The sequence below is a fragment of the Lissotriton vulgaris genome, chromosome 5, assembly GCF_964263255.1.
Source record: "Lissotriton vulgaris chromosome 5, aLisVul1.2, whole genome shotgun sequence".
NCBI lineage: Eukaryota > Metazoa > Chordata > Amphibia > Caudata > Salamandridae > Lissotriton > Lissotriton vulgaris.
Genome location: NC_141693.1, coordinates 346,475,831 through 346,492,830, shown reverse-complemented (window position 1 = coordinate 346,492,830; position 17,000 = coordinate 346,475,831). Strand labels below are relative to the sequence as shown.

General features: G+C 41.6%; 1 protein-coding gene across 2 annotated transcripts in view; it reads right to left on the bottom strand.

The window, feature by feature from the left end:
• The window catches only part of USP48 (ubiquitin specific peptidase 48), a 776,411-nt gene that overhangs the window by 459,153 nt on the left and 300,258 nt on the right, over positions 1 to 17,000 (bottom strand). The gene's annotated exons all lie outside the window — the stretch shown is intronic.

The window sequence follows — 17,000 nt, the reverse complement described above, 5'->3', positions numbered from 1 at the left end:
TGAGAGAAGCCGCTGCCTTTCTCGTGCAGAGAAATCCAGTCCCGGCGCTTCCAGTTTACCCTCGCAGGTGACTGGGATATCGAGAGAGACCCCTGAAGGAGATACCAATCCTCCATCATTCTATTCAGAGGTATGGTGTTGACTAAACCCTTAGACGAGAATTCTTGAAACAAACCTTGGCAAAACCAACTTAACTTAAGCTACTTACTTACTCCCCTTCTCACGTGTTAGGCTTAGGTCAGGCACACTGGGGTAGGCGTAGTTAGAAGCACCAGTTGAGTATGTTAGCCTAATGTATATATGACTGTATATATGTTTTATTACTTTTAAACCATTGTATGGCTAAGAAACCATATCAATGCTTTTACAGTTCTATTTCGCTATTCTTATCTTACTGTACGTACTTTTTATAATAACAGTTATTGCAATTGTGGCAATACATTTCTCTTGTATGAGAAGAAAGACTGTTCAATAAATGTTAACCCTTTATTGATACACGCCCGTCTCTCTATTCTCTACATACTGTGAAAGTAAACTGCACTAGACTGACTGAGTGAAATCTATGTCTATTGTTTCACACGACCCTAGAGATCGACTCTTGATCTGAGGAGCAAAGTTGTCATGTTGCACGGTTGTTGGAAAGCTGAATCCCTTCTTGTCTGTGCCAAGGAAGCTGATCACTTCCTATGCAGAGAAGAAAGTTTCCAGTGACCTCTGAGCTAGTTGGTAACACAACCCAATTAAGTTTAGCATAGTCAGTGGAGGCCTGGAATATAAGCAGTTCCACGTCGATACTACTGTTTATGTTATTCCAATGCGCAGGGCCTAGTGGGAAACTAGGAACTACACTACATGGCGCCCTAACGTTTGGTAAGGCGATAAACTAACGTAAGACTTGTAGAGTAACTCAGTCGTGCATATTTCACACCCCTTTCTCCCGTAAATACTCCAATAGACGTCTGGAGTGGGTGAAAGGTTAAAATCCGCCCGACCTTAGTAGGAAGAGATTCCTATGTAAAGCTCTGGTTTATTCAACGTTGAAGGATACAGTGTTCCAAAATATTGTGCATCTAATCTTTGTCTCCTTGGAGACCTACTCTGCAAAAACTGCATTTATACAATGTCAGTAGAAAACAACGGCACCACTGGGGCCGCAGTAGATGCGACTCAGCAAGGTCCCGAATACACAGACCCGGGTGCTATTATCATCCCGGTCCAGTTAAGAAGATCTATAACTTTAAAACTTATAGAAAACGGACTGCCACCTCAAGGTGGTACAGTAATTTTCGTGATAGAGGCTCACGAGTATCGGCAGACAGAGGTATTCTATTCATGGATAAACTTTCCAGCGGTAAACGCTATAACACAAGAGTTTCACTATTACAAAATAGAGGAACCTCCGGGAGAGTACGCTCCTTTCGAGGAGGTTGAAATCCCACTTAAATTTCAAGAGCACCTGCTCTGGTTTAATGGCGCCCTAAAACACAATGATCACATAACTAGGCTCGGTCCACTAGGTAGACCAGGAGCCACGTGGCCGGTTCTAGCCAGCTACACACCACATCCTGACATTACAAGAATGTCTAGAGAAGAGCTGTTAGCACAGCTAAACACATTAATAAAAATACATAGGCAATTAGTCCAATATGTAATACGGACTGCAACAGTCCAGCCAGCTGTTAATTCACACCAGCTGACCCCTCATCAGGGGAACACAAATAAAATTACACCACAGAACATACAGTCATGTCTTGGTAAAACACCCGTAAAACGGGAACAAATTCCTTTCTGGTTAGCCCAGAAAATCACTCAAATAGAGGCAGTATTTCCTGATACTACCCCTATTGAGAAACACAGAATCTTGACCATCTGCCTTCCTATGGGAATCGCACCACACGTGGAGGACTGCGACACTTGGGGTACAGTCTTTGCTTCCATTTACACAAAAACACACGGTGTTCCGTCTATGGCGGTAATACCAGACGTGCTAAAACAGATTCAAAATGAATTCGGTCCAGAACCCGCTTTAAATCTAGGTATGAAACTACTGAAAGATTTCAAGCAGGTCACGGCTATATTATTAGCCAATGTAAAGGGAGAAGCAGCCTCTGTGGCGATTCGCCAGAAGTTGAGGGAAACAGATATAAAAGATCCTGTTGAGCTTGCAAAAATCATAGAAAAATGCTATGAAGAATTAGGTAGAGACAGCTTGGGTGGGAAACCAGCTAAGCCCCAACTGCTCGAAAATCCAGAAAAATTATTTATTAAAAATAATTTAAACACTCCTAAAAAGAGCTGGGATGGAAATAAACAATCCACTCCCAAGGAAAAAGTTTTCCAGTCCAGAGGAAGGTCTCCTCGACGGAGGGAAAGAACTCCGACTCGAGAACGCCAGTCTCCCCAACGGGAGCCCTCTGAGAAAAGATATAACCTTAGAAATAGGGATAATATAAAAAAACGTATTGATACACGTCCCTCTCGATCTTTTCCACAGAATTCGGAAAGAAGAGGACGGTCAGACCCAGGAGAGCACACCAAGTCCAAAGACAAGGAACCTGCTCAAAATAAGAAATCTCAATTTCAGAAAAAGAAGGTAGCCAGTATTAGAGTAATCAACCATGCCGAGAATACTGAGGACACAGTTGAAAAACGGGGAGTGGGCATTGACAATGTTGGACAGTGCAGCAGAGATCAGTATAGCGCGCAAGATCTTGATGAGTCATCTGGAGACAGTGGACACGAATGAATACATTCAGGTTGAAACTGCCGACACCAGACTTAGCGAGCCCCATAAAATATACGAACTAACATTGCGTATAGAGGGTGATAAGACTAGGAAAATTAAGGGTCTATTTTGGGATAAGCTCTCAAAAGGCTATGATATTCTGTTAGCTGAAAAAGATTGGCCCCCGGAGTTTGTCAGGGAGTGCCCTCGTGGCGAAGAAGTGATTATGCCTGCCTTCTCGAATCACATACCGATTCACAAAAAATACACATATGCAAGGAAATGGGCTGTAGCCCAGGCACCTGCATTGTATAAAAATCATGTAGGATGGGATGAGGATTCTCCGCCTCACAAAATCCAACTAAAAAGTGAACCAACTGCCCAACGGCAGTATCCCATAAAGCAAGAAGCTAAAAAACAGGTCAGGGAGATCTTAGATCAACTTGAGTACCAGGGGGTGATTGAAACATGCACCTCTCAAATGAACAATCCTTTGTTTCCTGTCTCCAAGCCAGACAATTCATATCGTCTAGTTTTGGACTACAGACACCTTAATACATGTTGCAAAACTTTTGCAGTACAAAACTCGCATAGTGCAGCCCTAATGAATAATATAGTTAGGAAAAAATACAAAACGACATTAGACATTTCTAATGGTTTCTTTTGTCAAAACATTGCACCAGAAAGCAGATACTTGACCGCTTTCTCCGCATTTGGGTCACAGAAAAAATTCTGTCGACTCCCACAGGGGTTCAAGAACAGCCCAGGACTATTCTCAGCTAGGGTAACAGAGTTACTACAAATCTATGATGATGAAGCATTATCTTACGTAGATGATATTTATCTCACAGACGACGACTTGGATACTCACTTGAAAAGAGTGAACACCATTATACTTGGGTTCGCAGCAGAGGGTTACAAATTCAACTTTAAAAAGTCCCGAATTGCCCATCTGACAGTACTATTCTTAGGGTACGAATTATCAAGTGAAGGGAAAAGCCTAGCGGACAACTTCTTAGAGAAGTGCGCTGTACTCCAAGCTCCAAAAACGCTGAAGAATTTACAATCAATACTAGGTTTTCTGAATTTCGGAAGAACTTACATACTAAATTACGCAGAGAGGGTTAAACCTCTCTACGAACTAATAAAACCTGATTTAAAACAAATCAATTGGACTCAAAAACACACAGAAATTTTGAGATCACTGCAAACAGACATGTTAGCAAAAACAAAATTAGATACACGTGACAACACACGTGATCTTGTAATCCGAGTCATCCCAGGAAGATGCGGATTCACATACCTAACCTCTAATGAGGGAGAAAAGGTACCAATAGCTTACAAATCACATTTGTACACAAGGGCTGAAATAAAATTCAGTTCAACGGAAGAAATTCTAACTGCGGTTCAGACTGCTGTAGCGAAAGAAAGGCCCCTAGCACAAGGTAAACGAATAATAATCGTAACTGCTATACCGGCTTTAGAAGCGGTAACTAAAGCAAGCATTCCTAATGCTAAAGCTTTGCATCCGAGATGGATTCAGTGGGTTAATTCTCTTGCTGCAACAGACGTAGTTTACGAATTTGATCCTAACTTAAAAACACAGGAATTTTTACAATATGAATATGAATGTCCTCTGCCAATTGAAATCCTGCCTCTCCCACAATACGCATGTATAATCTATACAGATAGCTTTGTACAGCATTTCAACGTAGAGAGAAAATCCTACGATGCAGCATGTGCGATTATTAAAGGTCGTTGGCTGTGCGGTAAATTCAGACCGAAAGTAACAAAAACTGAATCAGTAAAATACTGTTCGGTTGAAAGAACTGAAATCAGGTCTTTAAAGATGGCGCTAGAAAATGCAGAACGCGAATTCCCCACACTTATAGTGTGCGATTCTCATTTTTGCGTCAATTCTTACAACAACAAACTGCAGAGTTGGATCGAAAACGACTACAAAGATGACACAGGTGCCACAATAAAGCATAAATTGCTCTGGAACGAGGTAGCTCTTTTACACAAAGAACTACAAAAGACTCACGTGATTCACGCACAGAGTCTTCAACGTGATGGCGTTCACGTTGCAGGGAATTCATTGGCTAATACAGCCAAAGCGGAAGCAACTAACCCGGCTTCCGTAGCCACAGAAAAGCGTACAGATAAGTATATAGACGGGGAAACCATGCTAGCAGTAAAAACGACCGTAAAAGGCGACTGTGCAGCACTACCCGTAAACTATCCACTCAATTATGCATACATAATCGATGCAAACTCCGTTCCTTTTGCTCGAATCCCTGGAGTGGGGGATAGAGTAATTCCAAACAGGAGCAGGAGGGGCTTCCTCCTACTGGAAGCACACATGGGGTTGGGTCTGAAACACCAAACAATCAAAGCCTCTCTGAAAGAATTGCAATCAGAGTACTGGTGGCCAGGAATGAGTATAGATATTCAATGTTTTGCTCAAAATTGTGAAAACTGCAACAGAGATCGCAGAAATGAACAGGCCAGGGTAGTTTCAGGATCCCTTCTAGACAGCATAAGGCGGTCTATCTGCGCAATCAAAGAAGAGAAGCGCGTCCCAGTGTACACCATTAAGACGAAAAGCACTTAAAAAATGAGGTCCCCAGCGCTCGGCTGACGCTAGAACGGTTATAAAAGATTAGCGAGTCCATATCGGCACATACGCAATTACCACGTTCCATTCTGACCAGGGTCCTGCTTTCAGCTCTCGAGCCTATAAGGAGGCCATGGCCAGCATGGGAATTGGGTTGCGGTATTCTTGTCCGTCGCACAAGTGTGGTAGAAAGAAAAAGCCGGGATATAAAGCAATCTATAACAGCGAAGGTATTAGGTTCAGGCGCTGGGTGGGTCAAACATTTAATAAGTGTCCAGACTAGTCTTAACAACATGGCAAGAAATTCTCTAAAAGGTTTCAGCCCATACGAACTATTGTTCGGAATAAGAATGAACGTTCAGGACCTCGATAGTCAGATGTCAGTGGTACAAGCAGAAACAAAGCAGTTTGAAGTAAAAGACCGTTTGGCTGTTTTACAGGAACTGAATGAAAAAAGAAAATCATTAAGCAACATAAAGTTAAAGCAACAGCCAAATACCACTGACGAGGCACCACCCGCAACAGCCCCAGCAAGGCCTGTCTGGATTCCAAAGATTGGGGATCTAGTCAGAGAAAAGATCGCGGTTAAGAAGGAATTTGGGCCTTCTTACAGAAAAGCAGTACCTGTCTTAGCAGTCATCGGAACAAGATCAGTTGTGCTACCGCCCCTTGCTGGTAAAAAGGAGAACAGAGTCGTGTCCATCGACCTGGTAAAACCACAAGCATGTGGCCTATAATCAACAGTAGGCCCAGTGGACTCCCAAGAAACAACAGAATACCCAAACTTGCAACAATCCAAGAGGTTCAAACTGAAAGACTAATCACATTCGATCAGCCTACAGTGCACAATGAAGGACTATGCAATAATGCCATGGAACTCGTGCCTCTTGAAACACAGATTGAAACAGTTCGTCAAGAAACAACACCAGTCTACACTAATGTGGCATCAGAAAGTGCTACCGAGAGACAGATTGAAAGAACAATCCCATCAATTGACAGAACTGCCTCTGAGAATTTCATCAACTTCGACAACTTCTCTGAAGATTTAAATGACCCCGAAGTGATGCCAGAAACAAAAAAGTATTTTAAAGAAAAAGCAACGGAACTCTTTCATCAACTGAAGGAAATCTACCTAATTTCCCCTTGGCTAGAGTTCTGGTTCGGTCTAGGTGTATTTTTCCTCCTGCTTTGGCTCATCATGGTACTATGTTTGGGAAAATTCATTGAAGGAAAATATATTACAATGGACACAGCAAGTCAGAACATCAACCTAGTCCTGATAACAAACACAGATCATCCCACGTGAAGAAAAGAGGACTGTCAACAGTAAATGTCACAGCAATTCCAATACCTGGTGGGGTAGTATGGGAGAAAACAGACTATGAGATCTATGGTCCGGTCGAAATCCTGAAGTATCCTCATCAACTAAAGGTTTCCTTAAGTGACTTTGTGACACCAAGTACATTCTCTGATGATTGGGACTTTAACAGTATTAATGACATGATGTCTGATTTAGTAATGTCAGCTAGATTCACAGATCATGATTATTTACAAGGTTCATCTAGTTATGAGCAGTTATTCTGTTACACCCACTATGGGGATCATTACTTGCATAAATCTGCACAGCCTAGAAATGTTTTTATGTATAATCAATGGGAACATTGTTCTACACCACCTAAAAGCAGTTCTAAAACATTTTTTGAGAAATTCAAATATTTTTCAGGGTTTAACACCAGTGATGCAGAAACGTTTTATTATAAACTGTTAGATAAAACAGGAATGAAAACAATGCTGACAAATTCTAAATTGATATATTCAGAAGCATTTTATGACAAAATGATGACATTTGGTTTTGATTATTGGAAAAATAATATTGAAACAAAATCAATTTGGGGTACAAAAGATTGGCAGGTGCAAGGCATAGAAGCACTATTTAGAACCTGCATGATACCAGAACAAATGTTATTTTTAAATGACACTGTACACCAAACATCTTGTCTTGGCCTAGCCAAGAACAAAGACCTGAAAACACCGTCTATACCAAAGCCAATACCTGAAAATGCAACAGCTGATATTGAGTTAGACGTGTCACAAATTTTACATTTCAACAGAACACATCCTGATTGGAAAAAGTGGTTAATCTGGCCTACAGACACAAATAGCTGTCAAGATAGATTCCTGAATAAAACACAGGGTTTAAAATGACCAGATTAGACTCAAGATATTCCCAGAGACAACATCCAGGAATTATAACCACATACAGTGTAGGGAAACTCTGCCTAGAATGGCTAACTACATCCACACTGGCTGAAATTAAGCAACACTTGTCTTTATTAAAAGATGGTGCTGATTTGCGCGATTTCATTCTTGGACCACGCAAACAGCGTCAAAAGCGTTTCATAGCGACCAGTATCTATGCTGCTTACAACGAGGCTTGGAAAGTAAAGCAAATTGAAACTGCTGAAAAGATACGAGAAATTGATCGTATTAATTTGGAAAAATCACTTTCTGTGGTAGACAATGGGTTAATGACTCTGTCTTCCAGAATATATTCTTTGGACAATATTGTATCCTCTGCCTTTGATGTGATAGACAGAGATTTGCTAATGTTACAACATGGCCAGTCTCAATTACGCTCTATTATAGAATTAGGCTGGACGCTGCAAAATCTTCGTTCAGGCTATGTGCCTTGGCGTCTGATAAACACAACGTCATTATTTTCCATTTTTAACCTTACTGATAAACAGATCAGTTTGGCACAGAAAGGAGCAGACTATACAATCTTGAGCATCGAGAAACTCGAGAGATTACCATTGACAATGTCAGAGAGCCCTGTCATTGAATGGATAATACACGGAATTATCACAATTCCGATAACAACTTTCCGCTTTAAAAAATGCCTTGAATACATACCTGCTGGCCAATATGAACAATTGGGTAAGGGATATGTAAAATCCGAATGGAAATTACCATACACTCATTCTTGCTATAGTGACAGCGACAAAAATGTATTTCTTAGTGGTGACAACTGTAAACACTCACTAAGCGGTATACTTTTGTGTCAGGGTATTAATTTACACGGAGCATGTGATGGCAATTCAAACAACCTTTCATGCCACCAGCTAGTCACACCTGCAACTCAGATAGAGCCCTTCTTTATGCAACTCGCAAACGGGAGTTACATTCTAAGAACGGATCACAGGTGCTGTGGCCTCGCGCCCGGAAAAAGTTATCTAGTGCAAGTAACGTCCATGGTCAAATGTTGCATGCAAGCATTGTTCCCGAGCGGGCCTCCAGACTTAGTGACTCCCCTCTGGCCTCGTCTGAATCTCTATTCTATACGAATTGATACATTAAGCAAAATGAAATCTGTGCTTTTACAGACAACAGTGCCTATAACGTCATCTAAAGAGACGTATGATCTTCTAGTCGCAAGGACGGCTACTGAGGTCCATGACCTTTTATCAACAAATTGCCCCGTGCATTTCGTACAAATGCTCGACCAACTCCTTAACATGTCTAGTGCTACAAGCATCCCAGGCATATTTAAGACAGTCTTTACGGGACTGCTAACACCCTTCCAGGCAATTTTGGGAATCTTTCCTAATTTTGTGCACTCCATCTTTGGTGGTATTCCACTATTTTTTGGACTCATCGCAGGGATTCTATTTTTGACCCTTCTGCTACGTTATGGCAAACCTCGGCTCAGACATAGCTCCCATGGGAATGGAAGAAACAATCCTAGCAATGCGCTACAGGGACAGGATAACTAACGTCCTCGGATTGGCCAGGCTGAGAGATCTAAACATGACCTGGTTCCTTTCATTCAGACCAATATGGCAAAATTGCATTTTACCTGTGCTACGGTGTATGCTTTGCGGCGATGAATGCGTGTTGGACATCTGTCTTTCACTTCCATCAGCAGTACCAATGGACGTCGATACTTTGCTAAGTCCAATAACGGCTCACGCATTGTGTTGTCCCCAGCGGCTACCAATCCTGATGACGGCATTCGTGGAGACTCCTGTGCTACATCCAAGTGGTAACAGTGGAGCGAGTGACAAAAGCAACATCATCCAGGTACAACGTTCTGTGAGCAGAGCTGGTCCTGTCTTCGATGACAGCAATCATTCTCACACCTGCCAAGTTTCAGCGCTATCTAATTTGGTTGAACTATCACCTGATTTTGTAGACCAATTCTTTGCGAGCCTGTCTGATACGATGTTCTCACCCACAGAGAAACAATAACTTTTGAGAAGCTTTCCGACACACAGCGTTCCCATGAACTCTGAATTCGGCCTTCAGTTTTGATCAACATAAAACTGCCAGGAGCTTTGGTAAACTGATTTTTCTTTGAATTGGACAATTTTTTAATATTGACCTTTTCCTTTTGGCACGAAACAATTCTTTGCTTAACGTAAAAACTATTCTTAAAGAACAGAAGCTTCACACTTCTATTTCTAAAAACACATCTAGAGACATAACAACATAACACCAGCCTCTAGCACACATATTATTACAATGCATTTTTATGTGATGATTTATCTCGCATTTCTTCTGTCAGAGATACTTCATGTGTAATTCTTTATGCATAATCGTTCATTGATTTCATATGCAATAATTTTTGAATGATTACTATGCTTTTAAAAACGTACAGTACCTAAATTCCATGTATTACAAGTACGCCTGTTTCGAATGCATTTATGTATTTTGGGGTGGGCTATGTTACACCATGTTACACATACATCTAATTGCTTAGTTTTAGTAATTTTGATGGACATGAATTTGTGGAGTGGGTGTCATGTGCTTATCTAGGTTCCTGATCGATACTGTGACCTTATGCCCCTATTCGGCTATAAATCCATTTATTCCCTATATTGGCATAACCGTTCAAGTGCGATTTTCTGTAAAGTCATCTCTGGCCTCACACGAGCAGAGCCACAGAGCCACATTCCAGCATGACTCTCTGCTACTTCCTTTGCGACCAATTAGTGCAATGACAGAGCAGCAGTCACTATCTGATATTCCTAGATAACACTCCGAGTTCTTCAACAAGATAAAAACTTAGCAAACCTGGAAATCCCCGCTTGCTATGTTTTGATTAGTAATGGAACTCTAATGAGCAACTGATAACTGTCACTTCCTAGTGACATCTTTAATTGACGTCTTATGTCCAGCAAACTTGCGTCAAACCCGGCACCTGTCAGGTATAAATATTACCAACGTTGCCTTAAGCAATGAGCGAACATGTTGCTGATGCCAGCTGCCTGCATGACCCCGTGTTGGTAAAAACTAGCACTCTGTCGCTGCAGCCTGCTATCCTGTGGTGGTGAAGCTGCTGATTACCATTATCGCCGCTACAGCGCGACCTATGGTGCAGTACGCTTGAGGAGCCGTGCAGCCGTCCTCTGCGAAGACATCCAGCCCAGCTGCCCGCGGACGCTGTCACCCCTCCTTCCTCGACGCGCTGAGAGAAGCCGCTGCCTTTCTCGTGCAGAGAAATCCAGTCCCGGCGCTTCCAGTTTACCCTCGCAGGTGACTGGGAAATCGAGAGAGACCCCTGAAGGAGATACCAATCCTCCATCATTCTATTCAGAGGTATGGTGTTGACTAAACCCTTAGACGAGAATTCTTGAAACAAACCTTGGCAAAACCAACTTAACTTAAGCTACTTACTTACTCCCCTTCTCACGTGTTAGGCTTAGGTCAGGCACACTGGGGTAGGCGTAGTTAGAAGCACCAGTTGAGTATGTTAGCCTAATGTATATATGACTGTATATATGTGTTATTACTTTTAAACCATTGTATGGCTAAGAAACCATATCAATGCTTTTACAGTTCTATTTCGCTATTCTTATCTTACTGTACGTACTTTTTATAATAACAGTTATTGCAATTGTGGCAATACATTTCTCTTGTATGAGAAGAAAGACTGTTCAATAAATGTTAACCCTTTATTGATACACGCCCGTCTCTCTATTCTCTACATACTGTGAAAGTAAACTGCACTAGACTGACTGAGTGAAATCTATGTCTATTGTTTCACACGACCCTAGAGATCGACTCTTGATCTGAGGAGCAAAGTTGTCATGTTGCACGGTTGTTGGAAAGCTGAATCCCTTCTTGTCTGTGCCAAGGAAGCTGATCACTTCCTATGCAGAGAAGAAAGTTTCCAGTGACCTCTGAGCTAGTTGGTAACACAACCCAATTAAGTTTAGCATAGTCAGTGGAGGCCTGGAATATAAGCAGTTCCACGTCGATACTACTGTTTATGTTATTCCAATGCGCAGGGCCTAGTGGGAAACTAGGAACTACACTACACCCTATTGGAGCAGATTTAGCCCTTGTGACAAAGCAATAGAGGTCAAGTGGGAGGTTTTTTCATTAGTTGGTTATTGTGTTTTTTCCCCTTTTTTCTCCCAGACCTAATTACATTTCAGAGGGGGTTCTTTTTCAGAAAAACTCCTATGCTATCTACTGGTTGAAGTTGATCACTACGTACATCACAGTTGTTCATGAACAATCGCCTTTTTCCTAGAAATTGTAATGAAGATAGCATTACTACTCACCCCTTCAGATCTGAACTTCACTGTGGACCGTCTCAATATTTCCTACACTAAGCATTTTTTATGAAGGCAAAATGTAATGTAATGTCTGGTGTACTTCTACTTTCATCAGAACTTTTTCTTTACTGTCCAATATGGACAGATGAATGCTGTGGCAATGCCAACAACATTCCTGGAATTACTTGGGCCACCCAGAAAGCAGTGAAGTCAGTGGATTAGAAGCTTCGAAATGCATTTGGGTGCCTATGGAGGATAACAAATTAACTTTGAATTCAATCTATTGTTTGAAGGAAAAGCAGCTGTTGCCAAGAAATATGTGATTGATCGGGGTCTCAACATTCTTGGATGGTGTAAACAGCAGAAACTTTTTTGCAGTTGGCAAAGTGGGACGGAAAGGCCCATTGAGTGAGTGGTAGCCTGACTCTCTTTGAAATGTTTGAGAATGCAGTCAGCCTTATCCCCGAACAGGAGTCAAAAAGTGCATGTCCATCAGGAAGGACAGGACATCACCAGAGAACCAAGTTGATTGAAGTTGCGCATAGCGGCAAAAGGCAAAGCTGGCGAACTTGGCCACATCACAACAATCTTTAATCGCCTGAGAAAGCATAGGGTGCCAGCACCAGGGAAGACTTGTGCCACAGACTGCCAAAGGGCACGAGTGCAGGGTTAACTGAATTTCTTGGAGCACTGCCATTACCACTAGATATTCAGTTAACACTGGCAGGGCAGTTGTAAATGCCAAATGGGAGCATTTTGAATGGACAGTATTTCCTATTAACATAGACATCTGTTACTGAGGATGTACTGAATGTAATTGGACTTGAAAGTATGCATCTCCCAAATTGAATGTCGTCATGAAGCTATCTACAATTAGAAGTGGGAGAACATCTTGTATGGAGACCATCTTGAAATGTCAGCTGATGTATCAGTTCAATGCTTGCTAACAGTGTTTTGTTCTCTTTGAGAATAAGGAATTTTATAATCAAATATATCCCTTCTCCTTGCTGATAGCATATTTTTTGTAGAAGTGCCTGCACCTACTCTATTCAAAGGCTTAGATGGTCCTCATTGATTTTGTGGAGGGGTGGTAGAAAATTTGGAAATACGGTGCAAAACTCTAGACAGTAGCAGTGGATGATGGTAAATAACACCCATTGATCAAAGGTTATGCCCTCCCAGTTCAAAAGGTACAAGCCCTAAACTTCCACATACAGGTGTTGGATTAAAGGGGCGATGGAAGTCTGGCGGCTGTTGTTTAGTAGCAGTACCTTGGGCATTTCTAGCCTTGTCTTTAGCATTTCTACAAAAGGTGCTTCTGCTATGTTGTCCCTGGCAACCTGACTGATATTCCTCAGGAAGACATTGCCGCTGATAGGGTTCTCTGGTGGTAGCAGGCCTGCCCTTGGTGCTGGTGTTTGTGTCCAATGCAATCCTAGTGCTAACTGGTGATCATGAAGGATACCTACAACCTTGGCTGTGTGAGCCTTTCTCTGTTTTTCCAATACATTCTTTGGGAGCCTTGGCTAGACAAATGTTCTATACCAGTTGTTGGCCTGACCACAGGAACTTGCTGATGCTGAAGGGGCAAAACTTAAATGACATGATCTTAATGTCCACTACTCCAAATAAGACAGTCTGTGCATGGATACAGGGCCTTCCAATGACAGGATCCAAAGGACACTGCAGTTACTCTGTACTTATCAATGCTGTGTTAATACATTAATTAATGAATACATCTTTATTTGATTATGTGCCATAATCATAAAAGATAGAAGGATAAAAACATAAAATCACAAAACAAATTTAAAATACAAGAATCATCATTAGAACGGTGTTACAGTACTAAAAGTCTATAACACTCCAGGGTGGTGCACACAAAGTTTCAACCCAAAGACTTATAATACAATTTGTAACAAGTTCATAATCTTTTTCAAGTGTAATGCACCCTTCAGGAAAGAAGACACAGCCATCATTACTGAATGGTCAGGTATTAACTGCAGGTGGAAAAAAGCTGGCCAAAACTGATGGAAGATCCTGGACTTCAAATGAATCATGTCTTCTGATAATACTTGACCTATCATCTGCCTTTGACACTGTTAAACATGATGACAGTCTATTGACCCTACTTGAACGAAGGATGGGCATATCGTATAGCAATGGTTTACCTCATTCCGGCACAACAGATCCCAAAGAGTCCAGATGAACCAATCCCTATTGAAGACTTCAGCGGTCAATCTGGGTGCTCCACAGGGATCCGCCCTTTCACCTATTGTCTTCAATTTATTCTTGGAACCACTAGCAGATTCCTTAAAATCTGCTAACATTAATTTTCACATGTATGCAGATGATGCACAATTGTATCTCAAAATCTCTTCCCCAGATGATATCATATCCCTCAACTCTATACTACAAAATACTCATCTTTGGCTCACCGACAATCATCTCATGCTCAATGCCGCCAAAACCGAATTCCTACTCATATCTCCTCTGAACAACATTCCCAAAATTGATCTCTGGATGAAACATCTTACTGCACTGAACTGTTCTCAACACATCATATACTCTGCTAGAAACTTGGGAATTACAATAGACAAACACTTGAATATGCAGGATCACATCAGGACGGTCACCAAAGGAGCAAATTATCAGATGAGTATGCTACGGAAACTTAAATCTTTCCTCCCACAGGAGGACTTCAAGCATGGGGTTCGAACTCTTGTTTTCCCCAGATTGGACTACGGTAGTGCCACACTATGTGGCCAACTTAAATACAAACTGGCCCCTCTAAGAACCTCCCTCAATTCAGTCCCTAGTCTTGTCCCCGGTACAAAATGAAACAATCTTTTGCCCAGATTGGACTACGGTAGTGCCACACTATGTGGCCAACTTAAATACAAACTGGCCCCTCTAAGAGCCTCCCTCAATGCAGTCCCCAGTCTTGTCCCCGGTACAAAATGAAACAATCACGTCTCCCCTGTCCTAAAATTCATGAACTAGCTCCATTATGAGGCAAGAATCCAACTAAAGATAGCATGCATGGCACACAAAGCCCTACATTTCAATGCCACCAGACATTTGGCCCAAAAACTAGAAAAATTGGGTGGTTGGAGACAGTTGCAAAGTGTGAGAACCCTGCTACTGAAACCACAGTGTTTCCATCAAAAGAAGACTGGATACAGAGCTTTCTCGGATGCCGCACCAAAGATATGGAACTCTTTGCCAACGGATGTTTGCCTAATTTCATCTACCACTTCATTCAAAAAAGAAGTAAAATCCTTTCTGGTGAATACGTTTTTAACCTAAGCTATCTCCTTTTGTGTGTATTGATTGTAACCATACCTATGACTCTTTTATATTGCCTAGCCTGTCCTTGATGACTATCTTTGAAAACAAGCGTAGTAATTTATGTATGCTCAAGGCGTTTTACTTCCATTTCAATATGTGATCATGTTAGATGTTCAATTATACTCATGTAAAGCGCTCTGATACCCACTAGGGTCATGTTTGAGCTATACAAAACTTTATAAATAAATAAAATAAATACACAACATATGCATTCTTGGAATTTTAAATACTGCAAAGGTCACAAAGTCAACGGTCAGCTGAGCCTGGAAAAAACCGAGTCAGTTTGTCAATACACTCATCCTCCCCAACCTGAAGTTATAAATCTGACAAGAACAGAGAGTCGGCTGGGACACAAACTTCTGGCTGAATGAACAGCAACACTTTTGGACAGAGGAGAACAAAATCACAACTATACAAGTCTTGGAAAAAACTACTGCAAAGGTTGCAGATTTATATTATTTCTTAAGTGTTGCCGTTTTTAAACCACAGAGCTGAATATAGAGACAGGCATATAAGGAGGCTCGGAGTGCGAAGGCTTTGTCCTTCCCCCGTATATAAAGCAGTTGTCTGTGTACACAGAGGGAGGGCTTTAACACAGGCTATACAGTAATGAAGCTCTTATTAAACCGGATTTGGATACTTTTAACATCTGAGAATGTGTCTTAACCCTTTCGATGCTGATGACGAGCTCAGCTCGTCATCACCCACGGGTGTCGTGTGCTGATGACGAGCTGAGCTTGTCATGAATAAATGGCATCAAGAGTTTCCCAGCACAGGGGGGGAAAACGCCCAGCAGCCATGTGGTTAATTCAGGAAGCTGTGTCTACTGTGCTGCACATTATTGTAAAGCTGCACAAACAAATGATGGATGGAATGCTGAACAAATCAAACAATCACCCCAGTCAAGAGATCTGGGTTAAATCCATTGTTCTTTTGCGCACCATGCCACCCCAGTTTGGACCCAGCCAAATGCAAATCAGTATTGACCCTGCACCTCATGGGAACAGTCAAGACTGATTTGCATATGGCTGGGTCTAAACTGGAATGGCGTGACGAGCAAAAAAACAATGGCTTTACACTAGGTCTGTGACTGCGGTTGAATGTTTGATTTGCTCAGCAGTCTACTATCTGTTCTTTTTTAATGTGCCGCCCTAAGTCGGGAAGGGTATGTATGCCCTGATGTGAGTGCCAGTTTCTGTGTTACAGATTTTCAGGGGGGATTATTTTAAACCTCCTATGTATATCTGTAGGCCTTCTTGGCCATGATTTATTGTAAAAACCCAATAAACTAGGTTATTGGGAAAAAAAACTTTCAAGCCTGACGGTAGAAAAAAAGTCTTTAGTGTTTATGTCCAGGTGCCTTAAATATAAACTCCTTCTTCGAAGAAAAGAAACCACATGTAACGTTTCAAGCCCAAATACAGATGTCACAAGTGTTCAAAGCATGTGATCTACAGCTGTGCATGCTGCAAACGCATACATGCACTTAACATGGATTTATTATGCTTGCCTATATTTGGAAGTTGTTTTCCGAAGAAATTGTGAACTAGGACACAGAAAAAATGCATACAAACTTTGCAATGTGCCATCATTTATATGCAGGTGAGGAACGGAAGCTATAAGCACAGTCATGTATGCCTAGTATCTCTCTAAGCAGTAGGCCTAAGGGCAATAAAAACAAAGGTGTACCTTTCCACATGTTCAGATGCTAGAGAGACCGTTTTTGAGGAATATGATCTTTCTGTGT